Genomic DNA, 26,408 nt, shown 5'->3' with positions numbered 1-26,408 from the left:
CCAATACACAGTAACTTTCCATCAGGTTTCATAGAGTAGTGGTCATCATGTCTGTTTAACACGCAGAAGGTCCTGCGTTCAATCCCCAGTAAAACCAATCTGTTCTTGGTGTTGAAATAATACTCAATTAAACTACAATATATGAAGTTCTTGGCTTTGTTGCCGAATGATGGGATGTTTTGGCTTCCATCCCCAACAGAGCTACGAATTTGTTTTTTTTTTCCCTGGCGGTCAAAACTCGTCTCTAATTGCCATTACTTTGCAGGCTTTCAAAGGTTTCATAGTGTAGTGGAAATCACGTCTGCTTTACACGCAGAAGGTTCTGGGTTCAATCCCCAGTGAAACCCATGTGTTCTTGGTGTTGAAATAATCCCCTATCAACCTGCAGTATATAAAGTTCTTGGCTTTGTTGCCGAATAACGGGATGTTTTAGCTTCCATCACCAACAGAGCTACGAATTTGTTTTTTTTCCCCTGGCGGTCAAAACTCGACTCTAATTGCCATTACTTTGCAGGATTTCAAAGGTTTCATAGTGTAGTGGTCATCACGTCTGCTTCACACGCAGAAGATCCTGGGTTCAATCCCCAGTGAAACTAGTCTGTTTTTGGTGTTGAAGTAATTTCCTATCGACTTGTAATATGTGAAATTCTTGGTTTCGTTGCCAAATGACAATACATTTTGGCTTCCATCACAAAGAGAACTACGATTTTGGGTTTCTTTTTTATTGACCATTTTAGCAGAAAACATAATCCCATATTATAAAAATCCTATTTGTTTCAAAATATATAGTTCCCATAAATACAAAAGCAAAAGACCAAACTATGGAGAAAAAAGTAACACATTCAATATAAACTTCAGTTTAAGCAAAATCCTTTTGTAGGAATAAAACTGGTAAAATATGTAATAATTGTAAATGTTTCATTAACCAAAAATAGTTTCCTTCAGCAATAAAAAGGCCCCGTCAGTTACAATTCTGCTCTGCTAGCGAATACACAGTAAATTTCGTCAGGTTTCATAGTGTAGTGGTCATCACGTCTGCTTAACACGCAGAAAGTCCTGTGTTCAATCCCCAGTGAAACCAATCTGTTCTTAGTGTTGAAATAATACGCTATCCAACTACAATGTATGAAGTTCTCGGCATTGTTGCCGAATGACGGTATGCTTTGGCTTCCATCACAAACAGAACTACAAATTTTATTTTTTTTTTCCCCTGGCGGTCAAAACTCGTCTCTAAATGCCATTACTTTGCAGGATTTCACAGGTTTCATAGTGGTGTGGTCATCACGTCTACTTCACACGCAGAAGGTGCTGGGTTCAATACCCAGTAAAAACAAGCCGTTTTCGCTGTTGAAGTCATTTGCTATCAACCTGTAATATATGAAATTCTTGGTTTTGTTGCCAACTGATAATATATTTTGGCTTCCCTCACCAAGAGAACTACGATTTTGGGTTTCTTTTTTATTGACCATTTTAGCAGAAAACATATTCCCATATTATAAAAATCCTGTTTGTTTCCAAATATATAGTTCCTTTAAATACAAAAGCAAACAACTAAACTATGTGGAAAAAAGTAACACATTCAATGTAAACTTCCTTTTAAGCAAAATCCCTTTGTAGGAATAAAACTGGTAAAATATGTAATAAAAATTGTAAATGTTTCATTAACCAAAAATACTTTCCTTCAGCAATAAAAAGGCCCCGTCAGTCACAATTCTGCTCTGCTAGCCAATACACAGTAACTTTCCATCAGGTTTCATAGAGTAGTGGTCATCACGTCTGCTTAACACGCAGAAGGTCCTGCGTTCAATCCCCAGTAAAACCAATCTGTTCTTGGTGTTGAAATAAAACTCAATTAAACTACAATATATGAAGTTCTTGGCTTTGTTGCCGAATGATGGGATGTTTTGGCTTCCATCCCCAACAGAGCTACGAATTTGTTTTTTTTTTCCCTGGCGGTCAAAACTCGTCTCTAATTGCCATTACTTTGCAGGCTTTCAAAGGTTTCATAGTGTAGTGGAAATCACGTCTGCTTTACACGCAGAAGGACCTGGGTTCAATCCCCAGTGAAACCCATGTGTTCTTGGTCTTGAAATAATCTCCTATCAACCTGCAGTATATAAAGTTCTTGGCTTTGTTGCTGAATAACGGGATGTTTTAGCTTCCATCACCAACAGAGCTACGAATTTGTTTTTTTTCCACTGGCGGTCAAAACTCATCTCTAATTGCCATTACTTTGCAGGATTTCAAAGGTTTCATAGTGTAGTGGTCATCACATCTGCTTCCACGCAGAAGGTCCTGGGTTCAATCCCCAGTGAAACCAATCTGTTTTTGGTGTTGAAGTAATTTCCTATCGACTTGTAATATGTGAAATTCTTGGTTTCGTTGCCAAATGACAATACATTTTGGCTTCCATCACAAAGAGAACTACGATTTTGGGTTTCTTTTTTATTGACCATTTTAGCAGAAAACATAATCCCATATTATAAAAATCCTATTTGTTTCAAAATATATAGTGCCCATAAATACAAAAGCAAAAGACCAAACTATGGAGAAAAAAGTAACACATTCAATATAAACTTCAATTTAAGCAAAATCCCTTTGTAGGAATAAAACTGGTAAAATATTTAATAATAATTGTAAATGTTTCATTAACCAAAAATACTTTCCTTCAGCAATAAAAAGGCCCCGTCAGTCACAATTCTGCTCTGCTAGCCAATGCACAGTAACTATTCGTCAGGTTTCATAGTGTAGTGGTCATCACGTCTGCTTAACACGCAGAAAGTTCTGGGTTCAATCCCCAGTGAATCCATTCTGTTCTTAGTGTTGAAATAAAACGCTATCCAACTACAATATATGAAGTTCTCAGCTTTGTTGCCGAATGACGGGATGTTTTGGCTTCCATCACAAACAGAACTACAAATTATTTTTTTTTTTCCCCTGGCGGTCAAAACTCGTCTCTAAATGCCATTACTTTGCAGGATTTCACAGGTTTCATAGTGGAGTCGTCATCACGTCTACTTCACACGCAGAAGGTCCTGGGTTCAATCCCCAGTAAAAACAAGCCGTTTTCGCTGTTGAAGTAATTTGCAATCAACCTGTAACATATGAAATTCTTTGTTTTGTTGCCAACTGATAATATATTTTGGCTTCCCTCACCAAGAGAACTACGATTTTGGGTTTCTTTTTTATTGACCATTTTAGCAGAAAACATATCCCATATTATAAAAATCCTGTTTGTTTCCAAATATATAGTTCCTTTAAATACAAAAGCAAACAAGTAAACTATGTGGAAAAAAGTAACACATTCAATGTAAACTTCCTTTTAAGCAAAATCCCTTTGTAGGAATAAAACTGGTAAAATATGTAATAAAAATTGTAAATGTTTCATTAACAAAAAATACTTTCCTTCAGCAATAAAAAGGCCCCGTCAGTCACAATTCTGCTCTGCTAGCCAATACACAGTAACTTTCCATCAAGTTTCATAGAGTAGTGGTCATCACGTCTGCTTAACACGCAGACGGTCCTGCGTTCAATCCCCAGTAAAACCAATCTGTTCTTGGTGTTGAAATAATACTCAATTAATCTACAATCTATGAAGTTCTTGGCTTTGTTGCCGAATAACGGGATGTTTTAGCTTCCAGCACCAACAGAGCTACGAATTTGTTTTTTTTTTCCCCTGGCGGTCAAAACTCGTCTCTAAATGCCATTACTTTGCAGGATTTCACAGGTTTCATAGTGGAGTCGTCATCACGTCTACTTCACACGCAGAAGGTCCTGGGTTCAATCCCCAGTAAAAACAAGCCGTTTTCGCTGTTGAAGTAATTTGCTATCAACCTGTAACATATGAAATTCTTTGTTTTGTTGCCAACTGATAATATATTTTGGCTTTTATCACCAAGAGAACTACGATTTTGGGTTTCTTTTTTATTGACCATTTTAGCAGAAAACATAATCCCATATTATAAAAATCCTGTTTGTTTCAAAATATATAGTTCCTTTAAATACAAAAGCAAACAACTAAACTATGTGGAAAAAAGTAACACATTCAATGTAAACTTCCTTTTAAGCAAAATCCCTTTGTAGGAATAAAACTGGTAAAATATGTAATAAAAATTGTAAATGTTTCATTAACCAAAAATACTTTCCTTCAGCAATAAAAAGGCCCCGTCAGTCACAATTCTGCTCTGCTAGCCAATACACAGTAACTTTCCATCAGGTTTCATAGAGTAGTGGTCATCACGTCTGCTTAACACGCAGAAGGTCCTCCGTTCAATCCCCAGTAAAACCAAACTGTTCTTGGTGTTGAAATAATACTCAATTAAACTACAATATATGAAGTTCTTGGCTTTGTTGCCGAATGATGGGATGTTTTGGCTTCCATCCCCAACAGAGCTACGAATTTGTTTTTTTTTTTCCCTGGCAGTCAAAACTCGTCTCTAATTGCCATTACTTTGCAGGCTTTGTAAGGTTTCATAGTGTAGTGGAAATCACGTCTGCTTTACACGCAGAAGGTCCTGGGTTCAAGCCCCAGTGAAACCCATGTGTTCTTGGTGTTGAAATAATCCCCTATCAACCTGCAGTATATAAAGTTCTTGGCTTTGTTGCCGAATAACGGGATGTTTTAGCTTCCATCACCAACAGAGCTACGAATTTGTTTTTTTCCCCTGGCGGTCAAAACTCGTCTCTAATTGCCATTACTTTGCAGGATTTCAAAGGTTTCATAGTGGAGTGGTCATCACGTCTGCTTCACACGCAGAAGGTCCTGTGTTCAATCCCCAGTGTAACCAATCGGTTTTTGGTGTTGAAGTAATTTCCTATCGACTTGTAATATGTGAAATTCTTGGTTTCGTTGCCAAATGACAATACATTTTGGCTTCCTTCACAAAGAGAACTACGATTTTGGGTTTCTTTTTTATTGACCATTTTAGCAGAAAACATAATCCCATATTATAAAAATCCTACTTGTTTCAAATTATATAGTTCCCATATATACAAAAGCAAAAGACCAAACTATGGAGAAAAAAGTAACACATTCAATATAAACTTCAATTTAAGCAAAATCCCTTTGTAGGAATAAAACTGGTAAAATATGTAATAATAATTGTAAATGTTTCATTAACCAAAAATACTTTCCTTCAGCAATAAAAAGGCCTCGTCAGTCACAATTCTGCTCTGTTAGCCAATACACAGTAACTTTTTGTCAGGTTTCATAGTGTAGTGGTCATCACGTCTGCTTAACACGCAGAAGGTCCTGGGTTCAATCCCCAGTGAAACCAATCTGTTCTTAGTGTTGAAATAATACGCTATCCAACTACACTATATGAAGTTCTCGGCATTGTTGCCGAATGATGGTATGTTTTGGCTTCCATCACAAACAGAACTACAAATTATTTTATTTTTTTTCCCCTGTCGGTCAAAACTCGTCTCTATGTGCCATTACTTTGCAGGATTTCATAGGTTTCATAGTGGAGTGGTCATCACGTCTACTTCACACGCAGAAGGTCCTGGGTTCAATCTCCAGTAAAAACAAGCCGTTTTCGCTGTTGAAGTAATTTGCTATCAATCTGTATTATATGAAATTTTTTGTTTTGTTGCCAACTGATAATATATTTTGGCTTCCCTCACCAAGAGAACTACAATTTTGGGTTTCTTTTTTATTGACCATTTTAACAGAAAACATAATCCCATATTAAAAAAATCCTGTTTGTTTCAAAATATATAGTTCCTTTAAATACAAAAGCAAACAACTAATCTATGTTGAAAAAAGTAACACATTCAATGTAAACTTCCTTTTAAGCAAAATCCCTTTGTAGGAATAAAACTGGTAAAATATGTAATAAAAATTGTAAATGTTTCATTAACCAAAAATACTTTCCTTCAGCAATAAAAAGGCCCCGTCAGTCACAATTCTGCTCTGCTAGCCAATACACAGTAACTTTTCATCAGGTTTCATAGAGTAGTGGTCATCACGTCTGCTTAACACGCAGAAGGTCCTGCGTTCAATCGCTAGTAAAACCAATCTGTTCTTGGTGTTGAAATAATACTCAATAAAACTACAATATATGAAGTTCTTGGCTTTGTTGCCGAATGATGGGATGTTTTGGCTTCCATCCCCAACAGAGCTACGAATTTGTTTTTTTTTTCCCTGGCGGTCAAAACTCGTCTCTAATTGCCATTACTTTGCAGGCTTTCAAAGGTTTCATAGTGTAGTGGAAATCACGTCTGCTTTACACGCAGAAGGTCCTGGGTTCAATCGCCAGTGAAACCTATGTGTTCTTGGTGTTGAAATAATCCCCTATCAACCTGCAGTATATAAAGTTCTTGGCTTTGTTGCCGAATAACGGGATGTTTTAGCTTCCATCACCAACAGAGCTACGAATTTGTTTTTTTTCCCGTGGCGGTCAAAACTCGTCTCTAATTGCCATTACTTTGCAGGATTTCAAAGGTTCCATAGTGTAGTGGTCATCACGTCTGCTTCACACGCAGAAGGTCCTGGGTTCAATCCCCAGTGAAACCAATCTGTTTTTGGTGTTGAAGTAATTTCCTGTCGACTTGAAATATGTGAAATTCTTGGTTTCGTTGCCAAATGACAATACATTTTGGCTTCCATCACAAAGAGAACTACGATTTTGGGTTTCTTTTTTATTGACCATTTTAGCAGAAAACATAATCCCATATTATAAAAATCCTATTTGTTTCAAATTATATAGTTCCCATAAATACAAAAGCAAAAGACCAAACTATGGAGAAAAAAGTAACACATTCAATATAAACTTCAATTTAAGCAAAATCCCTTTGTAGGAATAAAACTGGTAAAATATGTAATAATAATTGTAAATGTTTCATTAACCAACAATACTTTCCTTCAGCAATAAAAAGGCCCCGTCAGTCACAATTCTGCTCTGCTAGTAAATACACAGTAACTTTTCGTCAGGTTCCATAATGTAGTGGTCATCACGTCTGCTTAACACGCAGAAAGTCCTGGGTTCAATCCCCAGTGAAACCAATCTGTTCTTTGTGTTGAAATAATTTGTTATCCAACTACAATATATGAAGTTCTTGGCATTGTTGCCGAATGATGGTATGTTTTGGCTTCCATCATAAACAGAACTACAAATTATTTTTTTTTTCCACTGGCGGTCAAAACTCATCTCTAACTGCCATTACTTTGCAGGATTTCACAGGTTTCATAGTGGAGTGGTCATCACGTCTACTTCACACGCAGAAGGTCCTGGGTTCGATCCCCAGGAAAAACAAGCTGTTTTCGCTGTTGAAGTAATTTGCTATCAACCTGTAGTATATGAAATGCTTGGTTTTGTTGCCAACTGATAATTTATTTTGGCTTCCCTCACCAAGAGAACTACGATTTTGGGTTTCTTTTTTATTGACCATTTTAGCAGAAAACATAATCCCATATTATCAAAATCCTGTTTATTTCAAAATATATAGTTCCTTTAAATACAAAAGCAAACAACTAAACTATGTGGAAAAAAGTAACACATTCAATGTAAACTTCCTTTTAAGCAAAATCCCTTTGTAGGAATAAAACTGGTAAAATATGTAATAAAAATTGTAAATGTTTCATTAACCAAAAATACTTTCCTTCAGCAATAAAAAGGCCCCGTCAGTCACAATTCTGCTCTGCTAGCCAATACACAGTAACTTTCCATCAGGTTTCATAGAGTAGTGGTCATCACGTCTGCTTAACACGCAGAAGGTCCTCCGTTCAATCCCCAGTAAAACCAAACTGTTCTTGGTGTTGAAATCATACTCAATTAAACTACAATATATGAAGTTCTTGGCTTTGTTGCCGAATGATGGGATGTTTTGGCTTCCATCCCCAACAGAGCTACGAATTTGTTTTTTTTTTCCCTGGCAGTCAAAACTCGTCTCTAATTGCCATTACTTTGAAGGTTTTCTAAGGTTTCATAGTGTAGTGGAAATCACGTCTGCTTTACACGCAGAAGGTCCTGGGTTCAAGCCCCAGTGAAACCCATGTGTTCTTGGTGTTGAAATAATCCCCTATCAACCTGCAGTATATAAAGTTCTTGGCTTTGTTGCCGAATAACGGGATGTTTTAGCTTCCATCACCAACAGAGCTACGAATTTGTTTTTTTCCCCTGGCGGTCAAAACTCGTCTCTAATTGCCATTACTTTGCAGGATTTCAAAGGTTTCATACTGGAGTGGTCATCACGTCTGCTTCACACGCAGAAGGTCCTGTGTTCAATCCCCAGTGTAACCAATCGGTTTTTGGTGTTGAAGTAATTTCCTATCGACTTGTAATATGTGAAATTCTTGGTTTCGTTGCCAAATGACAATACATTTTGGCTTCCTTCACAAAGAGAACTACGATTTTGGGTTTCTTTTTTTTTGACCATTTTAGCAGAAAACATAATCCCATATTATAAAAATCCTACTTGTTTCAAATTATATAGTTCCCATATATACAAAAGCAAAAGACCAAACTATGGAGAAAAAAGTAACACATTCAATATAAACTTCAATTTAAGCAAAATCCCTTTGTAGCAATAAAACTGGTAAAATATGTAATAATAATTGTAAATGTTTCATTAACTAAAAATACTTTCCTTCAGCAATAAAACGGCCCCGTCAGTCACAATTCTGCTCTGCTAGCCAATACACAGTAACTTTTTGTCAGGTTTCATAGTGTAGTGGTCACACGTCTGCTTAACACGCAGAAGGTCCTGAGTTCAATCCCCAGTGAAACAAATCTGTTCTTAGTGTTGAAATAATACGCTATCCAACTACAATATTTGAAGTTCTCGGCTTTGTTGCCGAATGACTGGATGTTTTGGCTTCCATCACAAACAAAACTACAAATTATTTTTTTTTCCCTGGCAGTCAAAACTCGTCTCTAATTGCCATTACTTTGCAGGCTTTCTAAGGTTTCATAGTGTAGTGGAAATCATGTCTGCTTTACACGCAGAAGGTCCTGGGTTCAATCCCCAGTGAAACCCATGTGTTCTTGGTGTTGAAATAATCCCCTATCAACCTGCAGTATATAAAGTTCTTGGCTTTATTGCCGAATAACGGGATGTTTTAGCTTCCATCACCAACAGAGCTACGAATTTGTTTTTTTTCCCCTGGCGGTCAAAACTCGTCTCTAATTGCCATTACTTTGCAGGATTTCAAAGGTTTCATAGTGTAGTGGATTTAAGCTAAATCCCTTTGTAGGAATAAAACTGGTAAAATATGTAATAATAATTGTAAATGTTTCATTAACCAAAAATACTTTTTTGGTTAAAAACATAATCCCATATTATAAAAATCCTATTTGTTTCAAAATATATAGTTCCCATAAATACAAAAGCAAAAGACCAAACTATGGAGAAAAAAGTAACACATTCAATATAAACTTCAATTTAAGCAAAATCCCTTTGTAGGAATAAAACTGGTAAAATATGTAATAATAATTGTAAATGTTTCATTAACCAAAAATACTTTCCTTCAGCAATAAAAAGGCCTCGTCAGTCACAATTCTGCTCTGTTAGCCAATACACTGTAACTTTTCGTCAGGTTTCATAGTGTAGTGGTCATCACGTCTGCTTAACACGCAGAAGGTCCTAAGTTCAATCCCCAGTGAAACCTATCTGTTCTTAGTGTTGGAATAATACGCTATCCAACTACACTATATGAAGTTCTCCGCATTGTTGCCGGATGATGGTATGTTTTGGCTTCCATCACAAACAGAACTACAAATTATTTTATTTTTTTCCCCTGGCGGTCAAAACTCATCTCTAAATGCCATTACTTTGCAGGATTTCACAGGTTTCATAGTGGAGTGGTCATCACGTCTACTTCACACGCAGAAGGTCCTGGGTTCAATCCCCAGGAAAAACAAGCTGTTTTCGCTGTTGAAGTAATTTGCTATCAACCTGTAGTATATGAAATGCTTGGTTTTGTTGCCAACTGATAATTTATTTTGGCTTCCCTCACCAAGAGAACTACGATTTTGGGTTTCTTTTTTATTGACCATTTTAGCAGAAAACATAATCCCATATTATAAAAATCCTGTTTGTTTCAAAATATATAGTTCCTTTAAATACAAAAGCAAACAACTAAACTATGTGGAAAAAAGTAACACATTCAATGTAAACTTCCTTTTAAGCAAAATCCCTTTCTAGGAATAAAACTGGTAAAATATGTAATAATAATTGTAAATGTTTCATTAATCAAAAATACTTTCCTTCAGCAATAAAAAGGCCCCGTCAGACACAATTCTGCTCTGCTAGCCAATACACAGTAACTTTTTGTCAGGTTTCATAGTGTAGTGGTCATCACGTCTGCTTAACACGCAGAAGGTCCTGGGTTCAATCCCCAGTGAAACCAATCTGTTCTTAGTGTTGAAATAATACGCTATCCAGCTACAATATATGAAGTTCTGGCATTGTTGCCAAATGACGGTATGTTTTTACTTCCATCACAAACAGAACTACAAATTATTTTTTTTTTTCACCTGGCTGTCAAAACTCGTCTCTAAATGCCATTACTTTACAGGATTTCACAGGTTTCATAGTGGAGTGGTCATCACTATTGATGAGCGAGCATGCTTGTTACTACTCGGTACTCGCACGAGTATCACTGTACTCGGGCTGCTCGGCGGGGACCGAGTAATCTCGCGATACTCGTGCTGTACTCGTGGTCTTCATCCCTGCATGTTGGCGCTCTTTTGAGAGCCAGCCCTCATGCAGGGATTAGCTGGCAGACCACTGCAATGCCACAGCCCTGTTAGTTGTGGAATTGCAGTGATTGGCCGGCCTGCACAGCGTGACCGAGCCTTTGTACCGGCCGGCGCGCTGTGCTCTGCTCACAGCTATCCAGACAGTCAGTGCAGGGAGCGTGTCGATGCTTCAGGGAAAGGTTTGCGGCCCTTTATAGTTAGTTCCGGAGCAGGGCTGCAAACAGTGTGACCAGAAGTCCTTCTCAGGACTATTCTAGTTGTATACAGGCAGGCAGGGTATAGCCAGGTCGGAGTACAGTAGCAGAGTCCTTCTCAGGACTATTGTTGCTATATACAGGCAGGGTATAGCCAGGTCGGAATACAGGCTAGTGACCAGAAGAGTCCTTGTCAGGACTATTGTAGCAGTATACAGGCAGGCAGGCAGGCAGGGTATATAGCCATTCTTAGTGGTGACCGTATACCAGCCTTCATCATATCTGGGGCTGGTGTACACAGTCTAAAACAGTCCAGATAGTGTCAGACTTCTCAGTAATTGTCGCTCCTAAAAACCTGTTAGGTTCTTATTGCGTCCGTGCTTGCATTTAAAAACAGCACGTGTGTGTCTGTCGGTGGCAGCGTACAGGTGCACGTTTTGCACAAACTATTATATAACGCACAAGTCTAGTGAATAATACACGTCAGTCAGCAGTGGCTGATAGTGTCAGACTTCTCAGTAATTGTCGCTCCTGAAAACCTGTTAGGTTCTTAGTGCGTCCGTGCTTGCATTTAAAAACCGCACGTGTGTGGCAGTAGGTGGAAGTGTCAGGCTCCATATTGTCCCTGGATAGACGTGCATGATGGCCTGTAAACCTGAAGTGCCCATTGTAAGGCAGTGGGTCTATTGTAGTATAGCCCTTAGGCAGGGCAGCCAAAAATTTGGAGGCTCCACATTGTCCCTGGATAGAGATGTGCATAAGGGCCTCAAAACATTGTTCCCATTGCAAAGGAGCGGGTTTCCTGTCGTTGTAATGCCCATTTTGAAAGAATGGTCGAAAAAATTTACCACTGGGGGTATACCTGAAACAACGGCCTAACTATTGTAACGGTCATCATGATGGCGCATGAGGAGAAGGAGGAGCAGTCCAGCGATTAGCCAAAGTCCAGAAGTGTGTTACCATGGGTGAGTGGAGGTACATGGCAAATTCCCGTTACAAACTTTAAATTTCGCTGTCATTTGCTGGTGGTGTGGTGAAGTCTGGCCCAATCCAACCCTTGTTCATCTTGATCAGAGTCAGCCTGTCAGCATTTACAGTTGACAGGCAGGTGCGTTTATCTGTAATGATTCCACCTGCGGCACTAAAAACAAGCTCTGACAAAACGCTAGCGGCAGGGCAGGCCAGGACTTCCAAGGCGTAGAGAGCCAACTCATGCCACGTGTCCAGCTTGGATACCCATTAATTGTAAGGCACAGAGGAATGTCGGAGTACAGTTGTTTGATCTGCAAGGTACTCCTTGAGCATCTGGGCAAACTTAGGATTTTTTGTGGCACTACCCCGCACCTCAGGGGCTGTGGTATGTGAGGGCCTGAGAAAACTGTCCCACATCTTAAAGACTGTTCCCCTACCTCTGGCGGATTGGACTTGTGCCCCTCTCGGCTGTACGGCTTGGTTGTCCACTGATTCCTGACCTATGCTGCTAGCGTTTTGTGAGGGTAATGCTTTGCCTACTTCCGTGACTATGGCCTTCTGGAACTGCTGCATTTTGCCAGACCTCTTCGCCTCGGGAATAAGAGACATAAAGTTCTCATTTTAGCGTGGGTCTAACAGTGTTACCAACCAGTAATGATTGTCGGCAAAGATGTTCTTAACACGAGGGTCACGAGACAGGCAGCTTACCATAAAGTCAGCAATGTGTGCCAGACTCTTAACAGCCATCACTTCAGTATCCTGACCAACACGATGACTGAACATGCTGTCCTCCTCCTCCTCCTCCTCATCTACCCTGTCCTCTGGCCAGCCACGCTGAACCGAGGATATGACTGCATGTCATATCCTCAATTTGGCCAGAGAGTTGCTCCATGTCTTCATCCTCCTCCTCGTCATAGTCCTCCACTGCACGTTGTGATGAGACGAGGCTGGGCTGTGTGTTATCACCCACACCCACTACTGTTTCTTGCTCAAACTCATCGCGCTCCGCCTGCAATGCATCATGGTTGTTTTTTGAGCAGAGACCATTTTAGAAGGCAGAGAAGCGGTATGGTGACGCTAATAATGTCATCATCGCCGCTCACCATCTTGGTGGAGTCCTCAAACTTTTGGCGGATGGTACATAGGTCGGACATCCATCTCCACTCCTCAGGTGTTATGTGTGGAGTTTGACCCATTTCCCGACGGCTTAGGTGATGCAGGTACTCAACAACTGCCCTCTTCTGCTCACATATCATGACCAACATGTGCAGAGTTGAATTCCAACACGTGGGGACATCACACACCAGTCTGTGAGCCGGAAGATGCAAATGGCGCTGAAAGCCGGCAAGGCCGGCTGAAGCAGTAGGTGACTTTCGAAAATGTGCAGACAGGCGGCGAACGTTTACCAGCAGATCAGACAGCTCTGGGTATGACTTTAGAAACCGCTGAACCACGAGGTTGAGCACATGGGCCACGCATGGAACATGTGTCAGCTGGCCTCGCCTCAAAGCCGCCACCAGGTTCCGGCCATTGTCACACACAACCTTTCCTGGCTTTAGGTTCAGAGGTGTGAGCCAGTGATTTTCCTGCTGTTTCAGAGCTGTCCACACCTCTTCTGCATTGTGGGGTTTGTCACCTATGCAGATTAGCTTCAGCACAGCCTGTTGCCGCTTCGCCGAGGCAGTGCTGCAGTGCTTCTGTGTCGCCCTGGACAAGCCAGGGGCCACAGAGCACAACACTTACACACCCCACACTCCCTGCAGGCATATCATAGTCAAAACACCAAATCCTTGTTGCCTTCCCCAGGGGCTGTTGTCCACACCAGGGGGTGGAGCCAAGCGGTTGGTCTCCACCCACCAAGGAGGAGGGAAAACACAGGCAGTGAGAGTTAAGCTAAGGAAGTGGAAGGAGGAAAGTAGTAGAGAGGAGAAAAGTGACAGCAAAGAGCCTGAAGTTGGTCCGGGTGTGTGGCCCGGACAGGACAGCAAGGTTGGCAGGATGTGGTGACCGTCTGCAGTGGAGGCCGATTGGAGTCTGCCGTAAGGACCGTGGATGGGTGGTGACCCGGCCGTACCGGACCGGTATACAAAGAGAAGACAGCACCATTGGCAGGGGCCTTTCGGATCCCGGCAAGGCTTGGTGTCGCCGTGAATTTGCCAAATCCGTTAGTGAAGGGGACCTCAGGGTTTCCAAACAGCCAAGTCACGATAGAAGGCAACCGTCCAACCGTGAAGGGGAGACACCGCCACCGCCAAGGGCAACCGTCTCCCAGGGCCAGCGCCTGTGGGCAAAAGGGGCTCCTCCAGCCCATATCCAGGTCGGGGAGCGGGTTACCGGTGGGAAACCATCACTACCAACACTGAACTTAGGTGCAGGGAGAGACAGTCATCACTAACCTGCAGGGAGGAACAACCGCAGCCGTCCGAGGGACCCGTCCATCCAGCCATTTGTTTTACCGTGAACTGTGTCATCATCATTGGGCTGAGTGAGTACCTCCGTGCCGTGCGGCACAGCGCTGCCCCTGCGACCCTTCACCTCATCAGGCCCCGCAACCCGCCTGTCATTTATCTCTACCCCATCACCGGGCCCCGGGACAACCAACCCCCCTACCCACGGAGGGGAGAAATAACAACAAAGCTGCTCCCTGTCACAGGCTCCCGGGATCCACGTCCAGAGCAGCGGTGGTGTCCACACAATCACCACAACCGTGGGTGGCGTCACGGACAATATCCCCAAAACCCAAACCACCCCTTTTCAATCACGGGCGAGGAGCGCCGCTCAAGCCACCGGGATCCGGCCATCGCTCGAGCCACCGAGCAGCAGCAGCCGTAGAGCAGCGGCAGCCGGACCTGAGCAGTGGGAGAGCGCAGTGTCCCCTCTTCCGCCCGCGACACTTACAGCTTGGGACTGGTGTGGAGGGTAAAGTGGATGAGGATGCGCAGGAGGAGGAGGAGGCTGAGGAGCATGACATTCCGGAGCTGTAGAGTGTGGGTGAAACCCTGACTGAGGTAGGGCCTGCAAAACTTGGTGTGTGAAGGACGTGTTCCGTCCCTCGCTCAGACTGGGTCCCAGCTTCCACAATATTAACCCAGTGTGACGTCAACGAGATGTAGCGGCCTTGCCCACATGCACTTGTCCACGTGCCTGTGGTTAGGTGGACTTTGGGTGAAACAGCGTTGTTCAGGGCACGTGTGATGTTTTGTGACACGTGGTTATGCAATGCGGGGACGGCACACCGGGAGAAATAGTGGCGGCTGGGGACCGAGTAACGTGGGACAGCTGCCACCATCAGGTCGCGGAATGCTTCTGTCTCAACCAGCCTAAAAGGCAACATTTCCAGCGCAAGCAGTCGCGAAATGTTAGCATTTAGAAGTGTGGCATGTGGGGCGTTGGCAGTGTATTTGCGCCTGCGTTCAAAGGTTTGCTGAATGGATAACTGAACGCTGCGCTGGGACAAGGACGTGCTTGATGATGGTGTTATTTCTGCGTGGGCAACTGCAGGTGCAGGGCCGGAGGAGGCTTGTTCGCGGGCAGCATGGACAGGGGATTGGCTCGCATGCGCAACAAGCGAAGATGTAGCAGTGACATCAGCAAGCACTGCTCCTCGACTCCGTTGTACATCCCACAAAGTCGGGTGCTTGGCTGACATGTGCCTGATCATTCTGGTGGTGGTCAGGCTGCTAGTTTTGGTACCCCTGCTGATGCTGGCACGGCAGGTGTTGCAAATGGCCTTTTTAGAATCATCTGGAGCCAACTTAAAAAACTGCCAGACTCGGGAAGACCTAACATTTGTACAGGCACCTTGTGTCGTGTTGTTCCGGGGAACAGTTGCCTGACGTCTGCCTGGGGCCACCACCCTGCTTCTTACTGCCTGTTGGGATGCTACGCCTCCCTCCCCCTGTGCACTGCTGTCCTCGCTCTGCATATCCTCCTGCCAGGTTGGGTCAGTTACTGGATCATCCACCACGTCGTCTTCCTCTTCCACACCCTGCTCCTCCTGACTTCCTGACAATTGTGTCTCATCATCGTCCACCCCTTGTTGAGACACGTTGCCAACTTCGTGAGAAAATGGCTGCTCAAATATTTGGGCATCTGTACATACAATCTCGTCATGGCCCACTTCAACAGGAGCTGGCGAGAGGCCAGAATGTGTGAATGGAAACGTGAACGAACAGCTCTTCCGAGTGTCCAAGTGTGGGATCAGTAATTTCCGTGGACGTGTACTCGGCCTGGTGGTAGGAAGGAGGATCAGGTTCGAAAATGTGCGGTGCAGTATCACGGCTACTGACACTTGACCGTGTGGAAGACAGAGTGTTTGTGGTGGTGCCAATCTGACTGGAAGCATTATCCGCTATCCAACTAACAACCTGTTGACACTGGTCTTGGTTCAAGAGCGGTGTACTGCTGCGGTCCCCAAGAATTTGGGACAGGACGTGCGAGCGAGTAGATGTGGCCCTTTGTTGTGGCAAAATTAGAGCTTGCACACGACCTCGGTCTCTGCCTGCACCACCATCACGTCCACTTCCTTGTTCGTTGCCAACGCCCTTGCGCATTTTGCAATGCTGTGCTGATGTGTATTCACTAGACTTGTGCGTTATATCCAAGTTTTTGCAAAACGCACACAAGTGCAGGGGAAAGCTGCCACCAACAGGCACACACGTGCGGTTTTTAAATGCAAACACGGAGGCACTAAGAACCTAACAGGTCTCTATCCAGGGACAACGTGGAGCCTCCCAATTTTTGGCTGCCCTGCCAAAGGGCTATACTACAATAGACCCACTTCCTTACAATGGGCACTTCAGGTTTACAGGCCCTCATGCACGTCTCTATCTAGGGACAATGTGGCGCCTCCCAATTTTTGGCTGCCCTGCCAAAGGGCTATACTACAATAGACCCACTTCCTTACAATGGGCACTTCAGGTTTACAGGCCCTCATGCACGTCTCTATCTAGGGACAATGTGGCGCCTCCCAATTTTTGGCTGCCCTGCCAAAGGGCTATACTACAATAGACCCACTTCCTTACAATGGGCACTTCAGGTTTACAGGCCCTCATGCACGTCTCTATCTAGGGACAACGTGGCGCCTCCCAATTTTTGGCTGCCCTGCCAAAGGGCTATACTACAATAGACCCACTTCCTTACAATGGGCACTTCAGGTTTACAGGCCCTCATGCACGTCTCTATCTAGGGACAATGTGGCGCCTCCCAATTTTTGGCTGCCCTGCCAAAGGGCTATACTACAATAGACCCACTTCCTTACAATGGGCACTTCAGGTTTACAGGCCCTCATGCACGTCTGTATGCAGGGGCATTGGTGAACCTCCCAATTTTTGGCTGCCCTGCCAAAGGAAAATACTACAAAGACTCACTTCCTCAAAATGGGCACATTAGACTCAAGAGGCCTTCATGTACGTCTCTTCTCAGGGACATCGGAGTGCCACACAATGTTTTACGTAAAATCTTTCATGTATTAATCTCAAAAAGTAACATACACCAGCTCTATCTCACTATTGGGTATGTGCCCTGAACATTTCTGCCATGAAAAATCATTTTGGGGTCATTTTGGAAGGTTTTCTGGTGAGTCCGTAAAAATGGCGTAAAACGCGGACAAAATTGTTCACAGCTGTGACTTTTGAGTGATAAATGCTTCAAGGGGTCTTCCCCATGCTGTTGCCATGTCATTTGAGCACTCTTCTGAGACTTTTGTGACATTTTTAGGGTTTCTCCATGCTGCCGGGGGTCATTTCACAAAAATACTCGGGTCTCCCATAGGATAACATTGGGCTCGTTGCTCAGGCCGAGTACACGAGTATCTTGGGATGCTCGGCCCGAGCCTCGAGCACCCGAGCTTTTTAGTACTCACTCATCACTAGTCATCACGTCTACTTCACATGCAGAAGGTTCTGGGTTCAATCCCCAGGAAAAACAAGCCGTTTTCGCTGTTGAAGTAATTTGCTATCAACCTGTAATATATGAAATTCTTGGTTTTGTTGCCAACTGATAATATATTTTGGCTTCCCTCACCAAGAGAACTACGATTTTAGGTTTCTTTTTTATTGACCATTTTAGCAAAAAACATAATCCCATATTATAAAAATCCTGTTTGTTTCAAAATATATAGTTCCTTTAAATACAAAAGCAAACAACTAAACTATGTGGAAAAAAGTAACACATTCAATGTAAGCTTCCTTTTAAGCAAAATCCCTTTGTAGGAATAAAACTGATTAAATATGTAATAAAAATTGTAAATGTTTCATTAACCAAAAATACTTTCCTTCAGCAATAAAAAGGCCCCGTCAGTCACAATTCTGCTCTGCTAGCCAATACACAATAACTTTCCATCGGATTTCATAGAGTAGTGGTCATCACGTCTGCTTCACACGCAGAAGGTCCTGCGTTCAATCCCCAGTAAAACCAATCTGTTCTTGGTGTTGAAACAATACTCAATTAAACTACAATATATGAAGTTCTTGGCTTTGTTGCCGAATGATGGGATGTTTTGGCTTCCATCCCCAACAGAGCTACGAATTTGTTTTTTTTTTCCCTGGCGGTCAAAACTCGTCTCTAATTGCCATTACTTTGCAGGATTTCAAAGGTTTCATAGTGTAGTGGTCATCATGTCTGCTTCACACGCAGAAGGTCCTGGGTTCAATCCCCAGTGAAACCCATGTGTTCTTGATGTTGAAATAATCCCCTATCAACCTGCAGTATATAAAGTTCTTGGCTTTGTTGCTGAATAACAGGATGTTTTAGCTTCCATCACCAACAGAGCTACGAATTTGTTTTTTTTCCCCTGGCGGTCAAAACTCGTCTCTAATTGCCATTACTTTGCAGGATTTCAAAGGTTTCATAGTGTAGTGGTCATCATGTCTGCTTCACACGCAGAAAGTCCTGGGTTCAATCCCCAGTGAAACCAATCTGTTTTTGGTGTTGAAGTAATTTCCTATCGACTTGTAATATGTGAAATTCTTGGTTTCGTTGCCAAATGACAATACATTGTGGCTTCCATCACAAAGAGAACTACGATTTTGGGTTTCTTTTTTATTGACCATTTTAGCAGAAAACATAATCCCATATTATAAAAATCCTATTTGTTTCAAAATATATAGTTTCCATAAATACAAAAGCAAAAGACTAAACTATGGAGAAAAAAGTAACACATTCAATATAAACTTCAATTTAAGCAAAATCCCTTTGTAGGAATAAAACTGGTAAAATATGTAATAATAATTGTAAATGTTTCATTAACCAAAAATACTTTCCTTCAGCAATAAAGAGGCCCCGTCAGTCACAATTCTGCTCTGCTAGCCAATACACAGTAACTTTCCATCAGGTTTCATAGAGTAGTGGTCATCATGTCTGCTTAACACGCAGAAGGTCCTGCGTTCAATCCCCAATAAAACCAATCTGTTCTTGGTGTTGAAATAATACTCAATTAAACTACAATATATGAAGTTCTTGGCTTTGTTGCCGAATGATGGGATGTTTTAGCTTCCATCCCCAACAGAGCTACGAATTTTTTTTTTTTTTTCCCTGGCGGTCAAAACTCATCTCTAATTGCCATTACTTTGCAGCCTTTCAAAGGTTTCATAGTGTAGTGGAAATCACGTCCGCTTAACACGCAGAAGGTCCTGGGTTCAATCCCCAGTGAAACCCATGTGTTCTTGGTGTTGAAATAATCCCCTATCAACCTGCAGTATATAAAGTTCTTGGCTTTGTTGCCGAATAACGGGATGTTTTAGCTTCCATCACCAACAGAGCTACGAATTTGTTTTTTTTCCCCTGGCGGTCAAAACTCGTCTCTAATTGCCATTACTTTGCAGGATTTCAAAGGTTTCATAGTGTAGTGGTCATCACGTCTGCTTCACACGCAGAAGGTCCTGGGTTCAATCCCGAGTGAAACCAATCTCTTTTTGGTGTTGAAGTAATTTCCTATCAACTTGTAATATGTGAAATTCTTGGTTTCGTTGCCAAATGACAATACATTTTGGCTTCCATCACAAAGAGAACTACGATTTTGGGTTTCTTTTTTATTGACCATTTTAGCAGAAAACATAATCCCATTATATAAAAATCCTATTTGTTTCAAAATATATAGTTCCCATAAATACAAAAGCAAAAGACCAAACTATGGAGAAAAAAGTAACACATTCAATATAAACTTCAGTTTAAGCAAAATCCCTTTCTAGGAATAAAACTGGTAAAATATGTAATAATAATTGTAAATGTTTCATTAACCAAAAATACTTTCCTTCAGCAATAAAAAGGCCCCGTCAGTCACAATTCTGCTCTGCTAGCCAATACACAGTAACTTATCGTCAGGTTTTATAGTGTAGTGGTCGTCACGTCTGCTTAACATGCAGAAGGTCCTGGGTTCAATCCCCAGTGAAACCAATCTGTTCTTAGTGTTGAAATAATACGCTATCCAACTACAATATATGAAGTTATCGGCATTGTTGCCGAATGACGGTATATTTTGGCTTCCATCACAAACAGAACTACAAATTATTTTTTTTTTTTTCCCCTGGCTGTCAAAACTCGTCTCTAAATGCCATTACTTTGCAGGATTTCACAGGTTTCATAGTGGAGTGGTCATCACGTCTACTTCACATGCAGAAGGTTCTGGGTTCAATCCCCAGTAAAAACAAGCCGTTTTCGCTGTTGAAGTAATTTGCTATCTACCTGTAATATATGAAATTCTTTGTTTTGTTGCCAACTGATAATATATTTTGGCTTCCCTCACCAAGAGAACTACGATTTTGGGTTTCTTTTTTATTGACCGGCTGGCTTTGTTGCCGAATAACTGGATGTTTTAGCTTCCATTACTAGAGTTGAGCGCGGTTCGCGGTTCGTGGTTCTCCAGTTCTAGGCTCGAGTGATTTTTGGGCTGTTCGAGATCGAACTAGAACTCGAGCTTTTTGCTAAAAGCTCGATAGTTCTAGATACGTTCGAGAACGGTTCTAGCAGCAAGAAGCAGGGCTTTTTACAGCTACAGTGTGCAGGAGCCATCGCTGGCAGCCTGCCAGAAGCTGGTAACCAAGATAAACATCGGGTATCCAAGCAAAGCGCTTTGGTTAGTAACCCGATGTTTATCTTAGTTACGTGCAGGAAGCCCACACTTTCCCGCTCAGCTCGCTCCGCCCCCTCCTGCCCGTGGCATGTACACATACATACACACACACACACACACACACACATCCCCCCCCCGCTCGGCTTACCTGCGGTGATGAAGTCCCGCCATCCCGACCTCAGCGCTGTCACTGTCCTCCATGGCCGCCGCTTGTCACATCACCTTCTCTCGCTTCCGACCCGAGACTGACTAGCGGTGACGTCATGGGCCTCTCGCGATACTTGGTGTGAAGGCGCCGGTCATTGAGCTCAGTGACAGGGGCTGTCAGCAGTGCTGGAGATCAGTGCAGGTAATGTACCTCGCTGACAGCAGCACTTGTCATGCCCTGCAGTGACCTGGGCTGACCCATTGATGTTAGCTCAGGTCACTGCATTGCTCTCCCAGCCAATGGGGAACATCCTGCTCTTCATTGACTGGGACAGTGTGGATCGTCATGGCAACCCCTTGGATTACACCAGACCTGGATTTGTAATAAATTGGTTAAAGAGGGAATGTTTTGGGGAGTGTTTTTTCAAATAAAAACGTGTTTGTCGTCTATTTTTTTTTTATTACTGACTGGGTTGGTGATGTCGGGTATCTGATAGACGCCTGACCTCACCAACCCCAGGGCTTGATGCCAGGTGACATTACACATCTGGTATTAACCCCATATATTACCCCGTTTGCCACCGCACCAGGGCGCGGGATGAGCTGGGGCGAAGCACCAGGATTGGCGCATCTAATGGATGCGCCACTTCTGGGGCGGCTGCGGCCTGCTATTTTTAGGCTGGGGAGATTCCAATAACCATGGACCTCCCTAGTCTGAGAATATCAGGCCCCAGCTGTCTGCTTTACCTTGGCTGGTGATCCAATTTTGGGGGACCCCTACGTGTTTTTTTTTTAATTATTTATTTAATTTAAATTAACAGCGTGGGGTGCCCTCAGTTTTGGATTACCAGCCAAGGTGAGGTTGCCAGCTGTGGTCTGCAGGCTGCAGCCGTCTGCTTTACCCTAGCTGGCTACAAAACTAGGGGGAACCCTACGTCATTTTTTTTTTCATTTTTTTGGCTAAATACAAAGCTAAGCACCCTTAGTGCCACATGAAAGGTACCAAAGGGTGTTCCACTTTTTCTCCATTTTTTTCTCCACTTTTTCTCCACTTTTTCTCCACTTTTTCTCCATTTTTTTCTCCACTTATTCTCCACTTTTTCTCCACTTTTTCTCCACTTTTTCTCCACTTTTTCTCCTCTTATGCTCCACTTTTTCTCCACTTTTTCTCCACTTTTTTCTCCACTTTTTCTCCTCTTATGCTCCACTTTTTCTCCACTTTTTCTCCACTTTTTCTCTTCTTATGCTCCACTTTTTCTCCACTTTTTCTCCTCTTATGCTCCACTTTTTCTCCACTTTTTCTCCACTTTTTCTCCTCTTATGCTCCACTTTTTCTCCACTTTTTCTTCTCTTATGCTCCACTTTTTCTCCACTTTTTCTCCTCTTAATCTCCACTTTTTCTCCACTTTTTCTCCACTTTTTCTCCTCTTATGCTCCACTTTTTCTCCACTTTTTCTCCTCTTATGCTCCACTTTTTCTCCACTTTTTCTCCACTTTTTCTCCTCTTATGCTCCACTTTTTCTCCACTTTTTCTCATCTTATGCTCCACTTTTTCTCCACTTTTTCTCCTCTTAATCTCCACTTTTTCTCCACTTTTTCTCCACTTTTTCTCCTCTTATGCTCCACTTTTTCTCCACTTTTTCTCCTCTTATGCTCCACTTTTTCTCCACTTTTTCTCCTCTTAATCTCCACTTTTTCTCCACTTTTTCTCCACTTTTTCTCCTCTTATGCTCCACTTTTTCTCCACTTTTTCTCCTCTTATGCTCCACTTTTTCTCCACTTTTTCTCCACTTTTTCTCCTCTTAATCTCCACTTTTTCTCCACTTTTTCTCCTCTTAATCTCCACTTTTTCTCCACTTTTTCTCCACTTTTTCTCCTCTTATGCTCCACTTTTTCTCCACTTTTTCTCCTCTTATGCTCCACTTTTTCTCCACTTTTTCTCCACTTTTTCTCCACTTTTTTCTCCACTTTTTCTCCACTTTTTCTCCTCTTATGCTCCACTTTTTCTCCACTTTTTTCTCCACTTTTTCTCCTCTTATGCTCCACTTTTTCTCCACTTTTTCTCCACTTTTTCTCCACTTTTTCTCCTCTTATGCTCCACTTTTTCTCCACTTTTTCTCCTCTTATGCTCCACTTTTTCTCCACTTTTTCTCCACTTTTTCTCCACTTTTTCTCCACTTTTTCTCCTCTTATGCTCCACTTTTTCTCCACTTTTTCTCCACTTTTTCTCCTCTTAATCTCCACTTTTTCTCCACTTTTTCTCCACTTTTTCTCCTCTTATGCTCCACTTTTTCTCCACTTTTTCTCCTCTTATGCTCCACTTTTTCTCCACTTTTTCTCCACTTTTTCTCCACTTTTTTCTCCACTTTTTCTCCACTTTTCTCCTCTTATGCTCCACTTTTTCTCCACTTTTTTCTCCACTTTTTCTCCTCTTATGCTCCACTTTTTCTCCACTTTTTCTCCACTTTTTCTCCACTTTTTCTCCTCTTATGCTCCACTTTTTCTCCACTTTTTCTCCTCTTATGCTCCACTTTTTCTCCACTTTTTCTCCACTTTTTCTCCACTTTTTCTCCACTTTTTTCTCCACTTTTTCTCCACTTTTTCTCCTCTTATGCTCCACTTTTTCTCCACTTTTTCTCCACTTTTTCTCCACTTTTTCTCCTCTTATGCTCCACTTTTTCTCCACTTTTTCTCCTCTTATGCTCCACTTTTTCTCCACTTTTTCTCCACTTTTTCTCCACTTTTTCTCCTCTTATGCTCCACTTTTTCTCCACTTTTCCTCCTTTTATGCTCCACTTTTTCTCCACTTTTTCTCCACTTTTTTCTCCACTTTTTTCTCCACTTTTTCTCCACTTTTTCTCCACTTTTTCTCCACTTTTTCTCCTCTTATGCTCCACTTTTTCTCCACTTTTTCTCCACTTTTTCTCCTCTTATGCTCCACTTTTTCTCCACTTTTTCTCCTTTTATGCTCCACTTTTTCTCCACTTTTTCTCCTCTTAATCTCCACTTTTTCTCCACTTTTTCTCCACTTTTTCTCCACTTTTTCTCCACTTTTTCTCCTCTTATGCTCCACTTTTTCTCCACTTTTTCTCCTCTTAATCTCCACTTTTTCTCCTCTTATGCTCCACTTTTTCTCCACTTTTTCTCCACTTTTTCTCCACTTTTTTCTCCACTTTTTCTCCACTTTTTCTCCTCTTATGCTCCACTTTTTCTCCACTTTTTCTCCTCTTATGCTCCACTTTTTCTCCACTTTTTCTCCACTTTTTCTCCTCTTATGCTCCACTTTTTCTCCACTTTTTCTCCTCTTATGCTCCACTTTTTCTCCACTTTTTCTCCTCTTAATCTCCACTTTTTCTCCACTTTTTCTCCACTTTTTCTCCTCTTATGCTCCACTTTTTCTCCACTTTTTCTCCTCTTATGCTCCACTTTTTCTCCACTTTTTCTCCACTTTTTCTCCTCTTATGCTCCACTTTTTCTCCACTTTTTCTCCTCTTATGCTCCACTTTTTCTCCACTTTTTCTCCACTTTTTCTCCACTTTTTCTCCACTTTTTTCTCCACTTTTTCTCCACTTTTTCTCCTCTTATGCTCCACTTTTTCTCCACTTTTTCTCCACTTTTTCTCCACTTTTTCTCCTCTTATGCTCCACTTTTTCTCCACTTTTTCTCCTCTTATGCTCCACTTTTTCTCCACTTTTTCTCCACTTTTTCTCCACTTTTTCTCCTCTTATGCTCCACTTTTTCTCCACTTTTCCTCCTTTTATGCTCCACTTTTTCTCCACTTTTTCTCCACTTTTTTCTCCACTTTTTTCTCCACTTTTTCTCCACTTTTTTCTCCACTTTTTCTCCACTTTTTCTCCACTTTTTCTCCACTTTTTCTCCTCTTATGCTCCACTTTTTCTCCACTTTTTCTCCACTTTTTCTCCTCTTATGCTCCACTTTTTCTCCACTTTTTCTCCTTTTATGCTCCACTTTTTCTCCACTTTTTCTCCTCTTAATCTCCACTTTTTCTCCACTTTTTCTCCACTTTTTCTCCACTTTTTCTCCACTTTTTCTCCTCTTATGCTCCACTTTTTCTCCACTTTTTCTCCTCTTAATCTCCACTTTTTCTCCTCTTATGCTCCACTTTTTCTCCACTTTTTCTCCACTTTTTCTCCACTTTTTTCTCCACTTTTTCTCCACTTTTTCTCCTCTTATGCTCCACTTTTTCTCCACTTTTTCTCCTCTTATGCTCCACTTTTTCTCCACTTTTTCTCCACTTTTTCTCCTCTTATGCTCCACTTTTTCTCCACTTTTTCTCCTCTTATGCTCCACTTTTTCTCCACTTTTTCTCCTCTTAATCTCCACTTTTTCTCCACTTTTTCTCCACTTTTTCTCCTCTTATGCTCCACTTTTTCTCCACTTTTTCTCCTCTTATGCTCCACTTTTTCTCCACTTTTTCTCCACTTTTTCTCCTCTTATGCTCCACTTTTTCTCCACTTTTTCTCATCTTATGCTCCACTTTTTCTCCACTTTTTCTCCTCTTAATCTCCACTTTTTCTCCACTTTTTCTCCACTTTTTCTCCTCTTATGCTCCACTTTTTCTCCACTTTTTCTCCTCTTATGCTCCACTATTTCTCCACTTTTTCTCCTCTTAATCTCCACTTTTTCTCCACTTTTTCTCCACTTTTTCTCCTCTTATGCTCCACTTTTTCTCCACTTTTTCTCCTCTTATGCTCCACTTTTTCTCCACTTTTTCTCCACTTTTTCTCCTCTTAATCTCCACTTTTTCTCCACTTTTTCTCCTCTTAATCTCCACTTTTTCTCCACTTTTTCTCCACTTTTTCTCCTCTTATGCTCCACTTTTTCTCCACTTTTTCTCCTCTTATGCTCCACTTTTTCTCCACTTTTTCTCCACTTTTTCTCCACTTTTTTCTCCACTTTTTCTCCACTTTTTCTCCTCTTATGCTCCACTTTTTCTCCACTTTTTTCTCCACTTTTTCTCCTCTTATGCTCCACTTTTTCTCCACTTTTTCTCCACTTTTTCTCCACTTTTTCTCCTCTTATGCTCCACTTTTTCTCCACTTTTTCTCCTCTTATGCTCCACTTTTTCTCCACTTTTTCTCCACTTTTTCTCCACTTTTTCTCCTCTTATGCTCCACTTTTTCTCCACTTTTTCTCCACTTTTTCTCCTCTTAATCTCCACTTTTTCTCCACTTTTTCTCCACTTTTTCTCCTCTTATGCTCCACTTTTTCTCCACTTTTTCTCCTCTTATGCTCCACTTTTTCTCCACTTTTTCTCCACTTTTTCTCCACTTTTTTCTCCACTTTTTCTCCACTTTTTCT

The 26,408-nt window shown here is 41.8% G+C and overlaps 7 non-coding genes across 7 annotated transcripts; all 7 read left to right on the top strand.

Moving 5' to 3' along the window:
• Positions 1 to 274: 274 nt before the first annotated feature.
• Positions 275 to 347, top strand: TRNAV-UAC (transfer RNA valine (anticodon UAC)). Its single transcript has one exon. It is a non-coding gene; the product is annotated as a tRNA-Val (tRNA).
• Positions 348 to 1,999: 1,652 nt separating this feature from the next.
• TRNAV-UAC (transfer RNA valine (anticodon UAC)) lies at positions 2,000 to 2,072 on the top strand. The gene has a single exon. It is a non-coding gene; the product is annotated as a tRNA-Val (tRNA).
• A 2,394-nt stretch (positions 2,073 to 4,466) lies between these two features.
• Positions 4,467 to 4,539, top strand: TRNAV-UAC (transfer RNA valine (anticodon UAC)). Its single transcript has one exon. It is a non-coding gene; the product is annotated as a tRNA-Val (tRNA).
• A 664-nt stretch (positions 4,540 to 5,203) lies between these two features.
• TRNAV-AAC (transfer RNA valine (anticodon AAC)) lies at positions 5,204 to 5,276 on the top strand. The gene has a single exon. It is a non-coding gene; the product is annotated as a tRNA-Val (tRNA).
• A 2,646-nt stretch (positions 5,277 to 7,922) lies between these two features.
• Positions 7,923 to 7,995, top strand: TRNAV-UAC (transfer RNA valine (anticodon UAC)). The gene has a single exon. It is a non-coding gene; the product is annotated as a tRNA-Val (tRNA).
• A 911-nt stretch (positions 7,996 to 8,906) lies between these two features.
• TRNAV-UAC (transfer RNA valine (anticodon UAC)) lies at positions 8,907 to 8,979 on the top strand. The gene has a single exon. It is a non-coding gene; the product is annotated as a tRNA-Val (tRNA).
• Positions 8,980 to 10,278: 1,299 nt separating this feature from the next.
• On the top strand, positions 10,279 to 10,351 carry TRNAV-AAC (transfer RNA valine (anticodon AAC)). Its single transcript has one exon. It is a non-coding gene; the product is annotated as a tRNA-Val (tRNA).
• The last annotated feature ends 16,057 nt before the right edge of the window (positions 10,352 to 26,408 follow it).

The sequence above is a fragment of the Anomaloglossus baeobatrachus genome, chromosome 2 (assembly GCF_048569485.1).
Source record: "Anomaloglossus baeobatrachus isolate aAnoBae1 chromosome 2, aAnoBae1.hap1, whole genome shotgun sequence".
NCBI lineage: Eukaryota > Metazoa > Chordata > Amphibia > Anura > Aromobatidae > Anomaloglossus > Anomaloglossus baeobatrachus.
This window is presented reverse-complemented; position numbering and strand designations above follow the sequence as displayed.